Consider the following 12,126-nt stretch of genomic DNA (forward strand, 5'->3'; position numbering starts at 1 on the left):
TGTCCACTATGCGCCTTAAATGCACCTTCGAGTCGCAGATTATTGCATCTTTTTTTCAAAAATCGAAAAAAGGGACGTCGACATGGGCGTGACTGTAACACTATACTTAACGTGCAGTGTACCCAAAACCCTTCACGTGTCGAGGTTCCAGAAGTGAGTGCGTACAGAAGAAAGGTGTAAAATGTCTATGTTCCTCCTACTCCAGGAGGTGAGGAAGGGGTGGCGCATGTGAATCTTAGCAGATACAATCATCAGAAATACGATTACGGTAAGTTATGTATTTCGTCTGATGCTTGCAATCTGCTTAGAATCACATGCTGTGCACAGACTAGCGAGCAGTACCATGAGATGGTGGTGAGATACGTGAACAGTAGCAAAGAGATGTCTTAGCACTGCTTGTCCGACCTGAGAATCAGACTTAGAATGTGTGTCTAAGCAGTAGAGTTGGGTGAAGGTATGAACAGAACTCCAGGTTGCTGCTTTGCAAATAGATTCTAGAGGAACATTTGCAATAAATGCTATGGTAGCGCCCTGTGCCCAGAGTGGAATGATCTATAGGCAGAAAGGCTAAGTCTTTCTTGGCAAGAGAGTAACAGTGTGATGCATTTAACAATCCATTTGGAAATAGCCGATTCAGAGACAGGATCCCCTTCTCTACCAGCTGCCACAGAGACAAAGAACTGGTTTTTCTTTGTCTGAGGTTTCGTCTTTTCAAGGTAGTATACGACCGCTCCCCCCTAACAGCTAGTGTATAGAGGATTCTTTCAGCTGAATTTGTGGGGTTATGAAAGAAAGCAGGACTTTCGATTAACATGGAACTTTGAGATGAATTTAGGCACAAAACTGTGTGCGTGCAATACCACCTGATCTTGTCGAATAGTCACAAATGGGTGCTGAACTGAGAGAGCCTGCAGCTCACCAACTCTCCTTATAGAGTTAATGGCCACCAAAAAGGCAGTCTTATAGGTAAGGGCCTTTAGACTAGCCTTATGCATTGGCTCAAAAGGCTGTCCCATTAATCTTGTGAGAACAACATTCAAGTCCCATCCGGGAGTTTGGGATGGAAATAGGAGGGTGAAGTCTTTTTACCCCTTCCTTAATTACAGGAATCTTCCACCACAAAACCTTGCTCTGAGATGTGGTATACGCAGAGAGCGCAGTAAGGTGTACCTTTAGGGAATTAAAAACAAGTCCTGGGTCTAAAAGGTGTGTTAGATAAAAGACTTTATCTTTAGGTGAACAGTCAATGGGGTTGATGTTCTTAGAGTTATACCTAAAGACAAAATGTTTCCACTTATTGGAGTAACACCGCCTGGTGTTAGGTTTACGTGCCTCTTGGAGTATGTACATACATCTCTGAGGTAGTTGGGGGATGTCCAAACTCTATGACTTTAGGAGCCAAACTACTAAGTTACGTATTTCTGGGCACAGGTGTGAGGTTTTCCCCAGGCCTTGTGCCAGCATGTTGTACGGGCAGGGTAGTTTCCTGGGAGGCGAGACTGACATTCTCATGAGATGAGAGAACCATGGTTGTTGAGCCCACATTGGTGCCACCATCTTGTGCAATACCCTGTTGAAAAGAGGAATCGACGAGGAGTGGGGGCAATGAATGAGGGGTGCTGGGGAGGTAGTGTAGAGGCCAGTCATCGAGGTAAGGCTAACACTGGGATGGGTTGCCTGCACAAGTGACCCGCCACTACCGCTATTACCTTTGTAAACACCCTTTTGGCTGAGTCAATGCGGAAGGGGCGTACCTTGAACTGATAGTGAGTATGCTCTATCTTGAACCTGAGGTACTTTCTGTGCCCTGGCAACATTGAAATATAAAAGTATGCAGCTTTCATGTCCAATGTGGCAATGTAATCCTGTGGGATATTTTGACCCATTCAGATGTGCCACACTACATCACTTTACGGCAATGGTGAAAGAAACAGCCCAAAATGACCGTGCTGACTCCTGTGCGCGCCACAATCTTTAAAACTGTGTTTGTGTCACAACCAGAAGAAGGCTGCACACCCTGCCACACACAGTTCAGGTGGGGTGAAAACAGAATCCTCACTGCAGGAGCATGCCAGTGGGCTCTGCAACAGTCAACATGGAGCAAAGTGAATGAAACAGCATCATTGTGCTGAAAACCCGAAAATGCCTTTTAAAATGACATTTTCGTAATCTTAAAAAGTGCTGTTTTGGAGCCAAATCCATTAATTTCTCATAAACCACTATTATCAAAAAGGCCCTGAAATGCTCAGGATCATCCATTGTGGCTCAGAAGAACCGGGCCTCATTTGAATGACAGCTCCTGTCAACAGTATCTTTGTAAAAGCAAACCAGGGACTGCGTTTTCATTTTTCCACGAATCAGCTGTGCAGAGAGAGACTCTAAACAAAGGCACGATACATGCATCAATGCTGCAAACTATTCCAGCACTCAAGGGAAGGACTAGAGCTGCCTATTTTAAAAGTACTGTGTCGAGGTATGCCGTCGATGGGAGGCGCTGGGGCTACAAGAGTAGTTATGAAAGAAAACACAATTAGCGGTCAATGTTCTAGTAATCAAAGAACACGGGCTGCTGCACACATGAGGGACTAGTAGTTACCTCGAAACTACTAAAGTTTGAAATGGTGAACAAAAGAAATGGTGTCACCTCAGTTTCGTTGCGCAACCCAAACCTGAGATAAGGAAGATACGATTATACCAGATCTATGTCAGTACTGAGAAATAATAATCCAAATCAAGCTGGAAGTCAAAGTCATCAGCCTAAATGGTTTATAAAAAAGTGTTATGATAAAATATGAAACAGAACTGCTGACACGCGTTTCGACCCCAACAACGGGTCCTTTTCAAGCCTAAACTGTAAGTAATTTGAAACATGAATCGCATGATATAGTAAACAAATGGTAAATACAAAAACAATGGGTAGAAATCAAAAACGTTTTTTTTCACCAAGCAAAGTTCAAAAGAAATAGGGCCAGAAACCCATCAGGAAAAACAGAAGTGCATATAGAGATGCAATTAGGGTTAGCCCATGATAATCATAATAAAACAAAATGTAGTTCCATATTGTGACTGCTCATACCTTAAAGTTCCAGGGTTAGATCCCCTGTGTGACAATGTATTCCAACGTGTGTAGAATAGAGACACGCGGCTCGAGTCTTCCGTGTTTTTAGAGGAATGGACCTCAAAACACGTCACGTGACGGACATGTTATGCAGTTGCCATATTGCACTTTGGCAAAAATATACTTTCATGTGTGGCACCAGTGTTTACAACACGATAACTTACTACTTAGTGGATATCGTCATGTAAAAATGTTATCGTTGAGTTCCATCAGTATGTACAGCTCATTGTCTGTTTTGCATTTTTCACTTTCTGTTCTTTTTCTATGTATGAATCATTTGGTGCCACAACTTTGGACCTTGGCTGTTGAACGTCTCATTTGCAATGGTAATGTTTTACTTTTACAATATGGAACTACGTTTTGTTTTATTATGATTATCATGGGCTAACCCTAATTGCCTGCCATAAGATTTAGTGATGTAATTTGGCATGCTAAATAAGGGAACCTCACAGCACACAGAGACTGATTCCGGACTTCATCCCGATTTCTGCGTGGCGCCCTGTTCCTGAATTCTCCATCTTTGTTCCCGATTCCTGATTTTATTTACCAAGCGAAGGCCTCAGCATTGCTGAACTCTTTCAGCTAGGCCCAAATTCTGAAGCAATCCCAAAAATCCAGGGGAACCATTTGACCCAGCTGGCTTACTACTACTAAAGGATTGCCTGCAGCAAACTTGCCATCCATTTCCAGTCTCCAGTAACCAGCGTAGTCTAGTGTGCAGTCCGCTGACCAGAACTGCCAGCTGACCTGATTCCGCTAGATGTGCCCTGCTGTCCTTAGTTAGACTGATCCGTGTGATGACGAGAACCCTTGACGGTCCAAAATCGTAAATTACAGTGGATTGTAAGTATTAATAGGAAGCATAGAAAATCATAGCATACCTTGTTTTGTTCCATCCCAATCTCTAAATCATCCTGTCCTTACCTTAAGAACTTTTAACATTGTCAGAATCATTCTTGAAACCTTGCCATGATTCTCTGTGCTAGTGCTAAACTAATTTAAATAATTTTGCCTTGTGAAATCCCAAACCTTTAAATCCTCCCTCGGGTAATCGGACTGAGTCAGCCAGGGCGGACACGGAGGTGCTGGGGTTGGTACCACGGATCAACTCTAGAGCTTACTGTGTTTCAATCTCGTAACCTAGCCTGAATGCCCTAGTGTAGAATAAAACTATCCTGGTAAAGCTTGATTTCTGTGTTTTTTCGCACCTTTATTTTCCAAAAACGCCTCTCAATCAACATTGCATAACTCACTCAGTGTAATAGCTAGAGACTTCATTTCAACTCTGACTTCTACATAAGACCTGTAGCTACATCCCAACACAATAATCGCACACTACAACAGTGTATTTCACCAGTTTTTCTTAAAAATCGTTTAGTGAATTTAAGCGGGAATTCGCATTTCTGCAAAGTTTTACACGTGTGATTTTCAATTTAAATTATTTTCAAACTTCCATTAAGATGCAAAGTGTTTAATTTTGCTGAAACTATAGCTCATGATTGTTAGCATCTTTCCCATGTTACTCCCATAGAAATGTGTATTGATTAAAGAACTTTTGCACACATTCATTGTTTCACACAGCCATTTTCGAATGTCATTTTAAAAAGTGTAAGATTGCAACCCGTTGTTCTCTCTAGTTTAGGGAAGGAAGGTTGTATTCAAATCCTGTACTCTGTTCTTTATTCCTGAATACCTGCTGCTTACTCATATCTGTTTAGAATTGCTTATTAGTGGGTCAAAGAATTTTGCAGGGGGAAATCTTAAATCAAGTGCTATCTTTCAAACAAGCCAAAACTGTTCTTTTCTCTGTGTTTTCTATTTTGTGTTGATAAAAGTGAATTTAACTGCCTTACATACCTTATTCTCTGTTATTGTCACCACATTGGTGATTGCTGCTCCCTATTCACAAGTATATGTTTGATTTGAAGTTTAAATAAATATTACCTTTACCAACCAGCCCGATTCCTGGTCCATTGTGACCTGGGGGTATTTTGAGAAGGGGTGTGATATGAGTGGTATATCACTCAGAATATTGAACCTATAGACATAATAAAATAAGTATTTATTTTGTGAGCTGCATATTAGGCTGAGACCACGGTGTATTGCCTGATTTAAATACTTAACAATCCCCTGTTGCAACAGTGGGATTACTTCCTGAAGAGTCGTCATCCTGAACTTTTGAGGCTTTTGTTCTCAGGACGCAGATCTAAAACAGGGCGGATGGTTAGATCCTTTTTGGGTGCAAGGAAGTATATTGAATACCTTCCCTCGTTCACTCCCTGAGTGACAACTTTGATGGCTCCATTTTTTTTTTTAGAAGGACCTGCAACTCTTCAAGCAGGATTTGCAGATGCTCTGCCAATAGCCGTCTGCTCTTGGGTAGATCGTAGCAGGGTGGCTTGAGGAATTCTATGCAGTACCCGTGGGCAACGGTCTTGAGTACCCACTGATCTAAAGTGTTCCCTTCCCATGCGTGGGTAAAAGATGTTAGGACGGGGAGACATGGGAGGGGACCCGTATTGCGGAGTCCTTTTTTGGTTGGGGCTGGTGAGCCTCTAGAACCAGAGTTCCTCCCTCTACCCATACCTCGTCGAAATCCCCACTGTTGTGGGGACTGGAAACCACTAGAGGGACCCTGACCGGAAGACCAAGGGGCGCCTCCCGATGGGTACTGCCTCTGGGGGGAGCAAGAGAAAGACTGCCAGCGAAAGGATCGGCGGGTATTAAAGGCCCCTCGCTGGACAAAGTGTTTGGCCGAGATTTGGTTAAGGGATTTCAAAGTCTTGCGCTCTTTCTTAGCGGTCTCCAAAGACTCTTCGACCACCTTACCAAAAAGGACAGAATCCTCCACTGGTTTATTAATGAGGGAAGCCTGGGTCTCTGGCCTAAGGCCTAAGTTTTTTTAGCTAGCCGTGGCATTTTAGAAGAGCCCCTTGTGCGAGTACACGTCCCACTATCTCACCAGAGTTCAGGGTATTTTGAAGGATATTCTGCGTGACCTGCTGACCTTCCGTGACCACGGCTAGGAGTTGGGTGCGGGTTGGTTTTGGGACATACTGAAGGCCCTCTTGCATGAGTGACCATTGTATGTCACTATAACTCGCAAGGAGCATGGTGCTGTTGGCGATACAGATAAAGATGGCAGTAGAGGTGCAGACATGTTTGCCAAGAGCATACATTCTTTTACAATCCTTGTCTGAAGGGGACTCTGATGAGGATACTGGCACTCCTGCTTTTTTCCTGGTCGTGACGACTAGGGAATCTGAGACGGCGTGTGGCCCCAGAAAAACATAAAATACATAGGGTCTGATGGTGCCAGGCGGAACATCTTTACTACTCGTGCGTTGACGACCGCCCGAGTGAGTGAAGGTGTCAGCAGAGAGAGAGCCAAGTGCTTCTTTACTGGGTTTAACGGGGGAGGGGGAATAGCCTGGCTGACCGAGACCTTTTGCTTAAGGATGTTCTCCCCACGAAGTCTGAGTCAGGGACAGCTTCTTGGGTGGTGATTTTAAAATGATCAGCTGCCTTCTTATGAAGGTTGTTAAAGAGCATCTGGTCATCGATGGGCAACAAGTCACTGGGTTGAGCAACAGGAGGAGCATTCAAAAAGATGTTCACAGGGTCAGGGTCATGGGGAGGCGTAGAGTGCCACATGCCCTGATCACCAGCAGGGTCCCAGTCAGGATAACACAAAATGGGTTGGAAAAAGACCTCCTTCGCCCCATCACTATGAGGGGTTTCCCTGCCTCAACGAAACTAAGGATGTCAACTGTCAGAATGTCCAAAAGTAAGAGTTCCCCATCCTGTGTCTGAAATCCCAACCTGACCCTTACATTCTAAACTTATTATAACATGAGAATAGTCTCTCAAAAGGCCCACTATTAAGGCCGATACTGAAGACCCCTGTGTGGCCCTGTGCCCCTTCCACCGATGGCATGAAGCATTTTCATGACCACAAAAAGGATTACACACCATCAAGAAGCGAGTGTGCATCAGCAGGATAATTACACGATGGGGTTATAGCATTCAAAAAGCATAAATGGCAAAATGACTCCCAAAGACTTGATGTTCATTGATAACAATCCGGCTGATACATCGAGCAGTTGTTTAAAAATGGCCGCCGCCTTTTTGTGTTCCTCTGCACCTGAAGTGCCTACCTACTTTTGCCTGCCTCCGGCACCATCCCATTGGGTGGCCACAGATGATGTTTTCCCATGGCCTGGTAGCTAGCAGGCGATGCGAGCCCCCTGCAAAGGCCCACTGTTAAGGCTGGCACTGAAGACCCCTGTCTGGCCCCGTCTAGCCGAGGATCTGATCGTCAAGTCTTGTCACATTGGCCATTCACCTTATCCTGCTTCCTTTATGTCCTGCCGATGCAAGCTTCCCTTTCCTTACTTGATCTTGGATCTACCGGCACTCCCTCCAGCAAAGTAAGCTGGCCACTCCTACTATTCTCTACCAGCACCTGCCCAAATGTATTATTCCCTTTTATCAACTCCTGCACCTCCTGTGTGCCTGAACCAGCCCCAACCCCAGATCTCGCCTGTTCCTCCCACCAGCCCACCCACTCTCACACTACTCCATACAGCAATCCTCTGAACCTGCTCGCAGTCCAGCAACATGCCCGCCTGCTACACTGACCTCTGGTCGAGGACATATGCTTACAATCGTGTTCTGATACTCCCTAAACTCAATGGCCAAATGCTGCTGCAAGTGAGCAGCCCGACATCACCACAACACACTCCACTCACGCCTCGAACACCAGGCCCATCGGCACACCTCCAGATGAGCAATACCGGTATCCGCAGCAAAATCACTCAACAGGCATCACAAACTTCATCTGCTGCCAAGTCAGAGCATACCTCCAAGACCACATCACCACCGCAACAACAAAGCCGAAGCCTCTGCAAGAGATACCATGGTTTGTCCGCAAGCCCCACTACTCACCTTGTCCCGCACAGCCCTGGGCCACTCAAAAGCAGATAATAAATTGAGAAGAATGAGGACAGAAGGGCGATTAGAGTCAAGATTGGAGAGCAAGTCTTCACAGGTGTTCAGGAGAGCAGTTTCCGTGCTTCTGGCAGTTCTGAAGCCAGAATGGTGGTCATGGAGACAACCAACAGATTCAGTATATTGATTAAGATAGGAGATGGCCAGCTTTTCCAAGAGTTTGCCGTGGAAACGTGTGATGGAGATCAGGGGATAGTTAGCCGGAGAGGAAGGATGATTTACCACAACTGACTAATTTTGAAGAAATGTAACTTCTCTACAGCAGGTTTATACAGTTCGTCCTTCAGCACTACAGTTCTTCCCTTTGTTGGGGCCACTTTACAGCACTTAATCAACTGTCAACTGGTCTATTCCCATGCCAGGCCTACTTCTTCAAAGGTTTGCCATCTGGGTATACTCCCCTGCCCGAACAGTGTTTCACAAACAGAACATGCTTTACTGGTAACAATCAACTTATAACAGCTTTGAAACAACTCCACAATGTTCATTATTTTACAGCATTAAAACGTTAACTTCTCAGGGAAACCAGATTCATTTTGGTGCTCTTGAATATTCCTCTGGAAATTATGCTACTCTCCCTCTAAATAACCTTTTTCAGAAGGGCTGCCTTTTTGCCACTTTCGTTCCCCCACTACACAAGTAACCAAATACTGATAAGGAAAGTCTTTTTTCTGTTCCTTCCTTGGCTTTGTCAATGTGTGTTTATATCACCTGCTATATGTTTCACAAAAATGAATAGCCAATTGAACAACCCTTGGGTCTTCATTTACTCCCTTCTCGCCTTTGGCAATATCTGTTGGGTTTGTATATCTTAGGTTTTAGTTTCTCTTGGCTTGGGTAATGGTTGTATGCATTAGTCTTTAGCAATGCTGCAACTTCCACAAACTTGCATGCTTAAATTTACAGCCATTTGGTTTCACTGAATACAACATTAGCTATTTTTTGTTGCATCTGTATCAAAAAGCGCTACTAACTTCACTCATAAGCAAGTGAAACTGCCTGCCTGGAACTCACAAGCAGTCTTGGAGCGCACTGAAGTCACTTGTAACTTGTGAACTCACCTGGTAAGTCATGCTTTTCTGATCCTCTCGGCATTCGCAGGTCTTCTGCTTCAGTGGCTCCTCGTGACCGGGCCAACAGCTCCTCATGGTCCGCCTTCGCCCGTGCCATTCGTTATTGGAGCTTCCTTTGCTCTTGACAGTCTCTGGTGCTCTGGGGTCAGGGGGAAGCTTCCAACGTGGCTTTCGCTTCCCGCTGCGCAGCCTCTGCACACAGGGCTTCAAAGGTCAAGCGTTCCTTTCTTACGCTTCCCACTGCACGACCTCTGCAATTGTGACAACTGGAGGCATAGACCCTTCTCAGACCAGCCACCGTCTCTGGCTTCACAGTGGTCCCGGCATCTTCCCTCTCCTCCAGTGTCAACCTCGGCTGCATACGTGGCCTGCAGTGCTCTTCCTGCTCACTCTGACAGCTCCTTCCTTCTCCTCCTCCCTCTCCTAATGCCTGCACCGGAGGGGTCTTTCTAAGCGTTGCAGTATAATAGGTGTGGGTCATTTACATTAATGAAATGACCACTCCTGAGGCATAGTTCCTACAAAGCCCTCTTCCTCGTACCAGTACTTGGGAATTATTGGACATGAAGTCTCTAGTAACAAAGTTAGTTTTTATGACCTTCACTCTTAACTTCACTTCTGCTCCCCATAACATTTTCTAAAGAAACATCATAAGGGTCAGTCATCATACTTAACTGAAGAGTGTAAAATAGTTCTTTATAATGTATACCATTATTATTGATAAACTTCCTTTCACTACACTTTTTGGAGTTTGAGGAGCTTTTAGCTGTATGAGTTTCCTTGGTTTTCAAAGGGATTTTATATCTCTCTATGCCAAAGGATTCTAGATTTGTTTTACCCACTTTAAGATATTCAACTAGTGGAATAGACAGATTATTATGATAAGTCATTATATACTTTGACATTTGCGAGATGCCCTCCCTAGAGGAAGAAAAATACTGCATCTCATCCCACGGATTCCTCTCATTCCCCCAGGCCCTTTCTCCTCCCAGGTGATCCTCCCGCAGAACACTACCCCCAATGTCAGGATCAGGAAGTGTCTGCCTTTCACTGGCCACTGAGGAGGAGACTTTGGACAGGGTTTTAGTGAGAGATCCTTAGGATTCATCATATGCCACTTTGCAATATGGTTGCTTAGGTTTTAAAATTCTTCAATATTGAAATAAGGTTGTATATTCAAAATTCCGCAAGAACAAACAGAAGAAAACTATAGAGTGAAAACGCATGAAACATTCACCACTATAAATCTGAATACAAATTAAGGTTTGATTAAAAGAAAACAATTTCTTTGAATAAACTACTGTATACCTTGTGCAATGTACTTGAAAATGAAATAATGAGCAATTTCATCAAACTATTGTTTCAGGATTTCGTTTGGGGCAGATTTCTTATAATACAATTGAACAAGAGTCAAAAGGGTGAGTGACAGCTTTAATTCAATTTTGGCTAAGAAGTAGATTGATTTGAAATAATGCAGAATTTCGTATATGGGAATGCATAACAATTCCACACAAAATGAAAATGAATAGAATGGTATCAACCCCAACAAAACAAAGTGTTCTGTGGTGAATCAGATGATGTCATCACTCCTTTCCCAGAGGTAGTCTCTCCTCGTGGCCAGGGGACGGCAGTCACTACCTGATCCTGACCTGGGGGGTGGTTATGCAACGAAGGATCACATGAGGGGAGGCGACCCTCAGGGAGAGGGCCAGGCATCATCAGATGAGACATGGTATCCACCTTTCCTTTTTAGGAAAATCCCATTAATTCCTCATGCATTGATGGCATACTGTGATCATCCCCATCAACAACCTGTAAAGCCTGCTGACAGTATGCCTCAATATTCAGTAACAAACAGAATGGTAAAGACTGAGATGAGGAAAAGGAGCAGAGTAATGCTGAATACTCAGCAGAACCAGAAGGAGCGGTCCAGTGTTTGGAAGAAGTCGACTGGCTCTGAGCAACTCCCTTCATTGAACCAGGAGTTCAAAGATGGAATAGCGGAGTGTAACAGGGAGATCCAACCGGCTAGTTATGGCCGTGAATCCAGGAGACGCTGTCCGAGGAAGCTTTGTTGTCTCAGCGTCGGCCAAGAGCCACAGAGAAGACTGTGGAGCAGAGAGGCTCGGGGAGACAGAGAGAGGACGGACTGCAGGAGCTGGTTCGCTGTGCTCGGATCACAGCAGGAAGAGAAGCAGACCCTTCCTGGCAACCGCAGGAACTGAGAAGCAGTGCCAGCGCCGGCCGAACACAGAAGAGCTCAGAAGTGAACCAGGAACCACAAAGAACATCGAACCCGCCAGATGAAGCCGGTAAACCTATGAAGTGAAGGCCCGGACGCTGGGGCATTTCTAGATGTTTGCCATGAGAGGTCTGGGCAAAGAAAGCCATTGAGCCTTGAGAAGAGAAGCTGGGTCACTTTGGCAGCTCTGTCAAGTACCGAAAAAGTGCCAGTTACAAGAGCCGAGTAACCCCGAACAAGGAGGTTGGGTCACTGGGATATTGGATAAAGGAAGTGAATGAAAGTGGGTTCGATAACCAGTGTTTCTAAAAGAGCAATAAAGAATACTGGAACTGTGTGAATACAAACAATGCAAGAATAATAAAGAGAACCTGGCAGGAGAGTATACCAGGTGTCTTGCGAGTCTGGGGCCCGCACTCAAATTGTGGTACTTTGAATAGAGAATCCGAAGGGAGAGACATGCCCTTAGGATTTTGAATTACAGTGAATGTGGAAAAGACTTGGGGAAGGATGTCATTTCCCCTGGAGTGGATTGCAACACCAAAAGGAGGGGGCCATCCTCTTGGGCTTTACAGAACTTGCTTATTCTTTGGAACTTGCCATTCCCAGGAACTGCGGACATTATCCATTTGGAACTTCTTGTATTACACCTTTTTGTTGAACTTGATCATTTGTGCACTTTT

The 12,126-nt window shown here is 44.7% G+C and overlaps 1 protein-coding gene across 2 annotated transcripts in view; it reads right to left on the minus strand.

Annotated features, from left to right (window-relative positions):
• PINX1 (PIN2 (TERF1) interacting telomerase inhibitor 1) overlaps nt 1-12,126 on the minus strand; it is a 1,062,731-nt gene that overhangs the window by 917,532 nt on the left and 133,073 nt on the right. The gene's annotated exons all lie outside the window — the stretch shown is intronic.

This window comes from Ambystoma mexicanum, chromosome 4p (assembly GCF_040938575.1).
Source record: "Ambystoma mexicanum isolate Mex_15411 chromosome 4p, UKY_AmexF1_1, whole genome shotgun sequence".
Taxonomy (NCBI): domain Eukaryota; kingdom Metazoa; phylum Chordata; class Amphibia; order Caudata; family Ambystomatidae; genus Ambystoma; species Ambystoma mexicanum.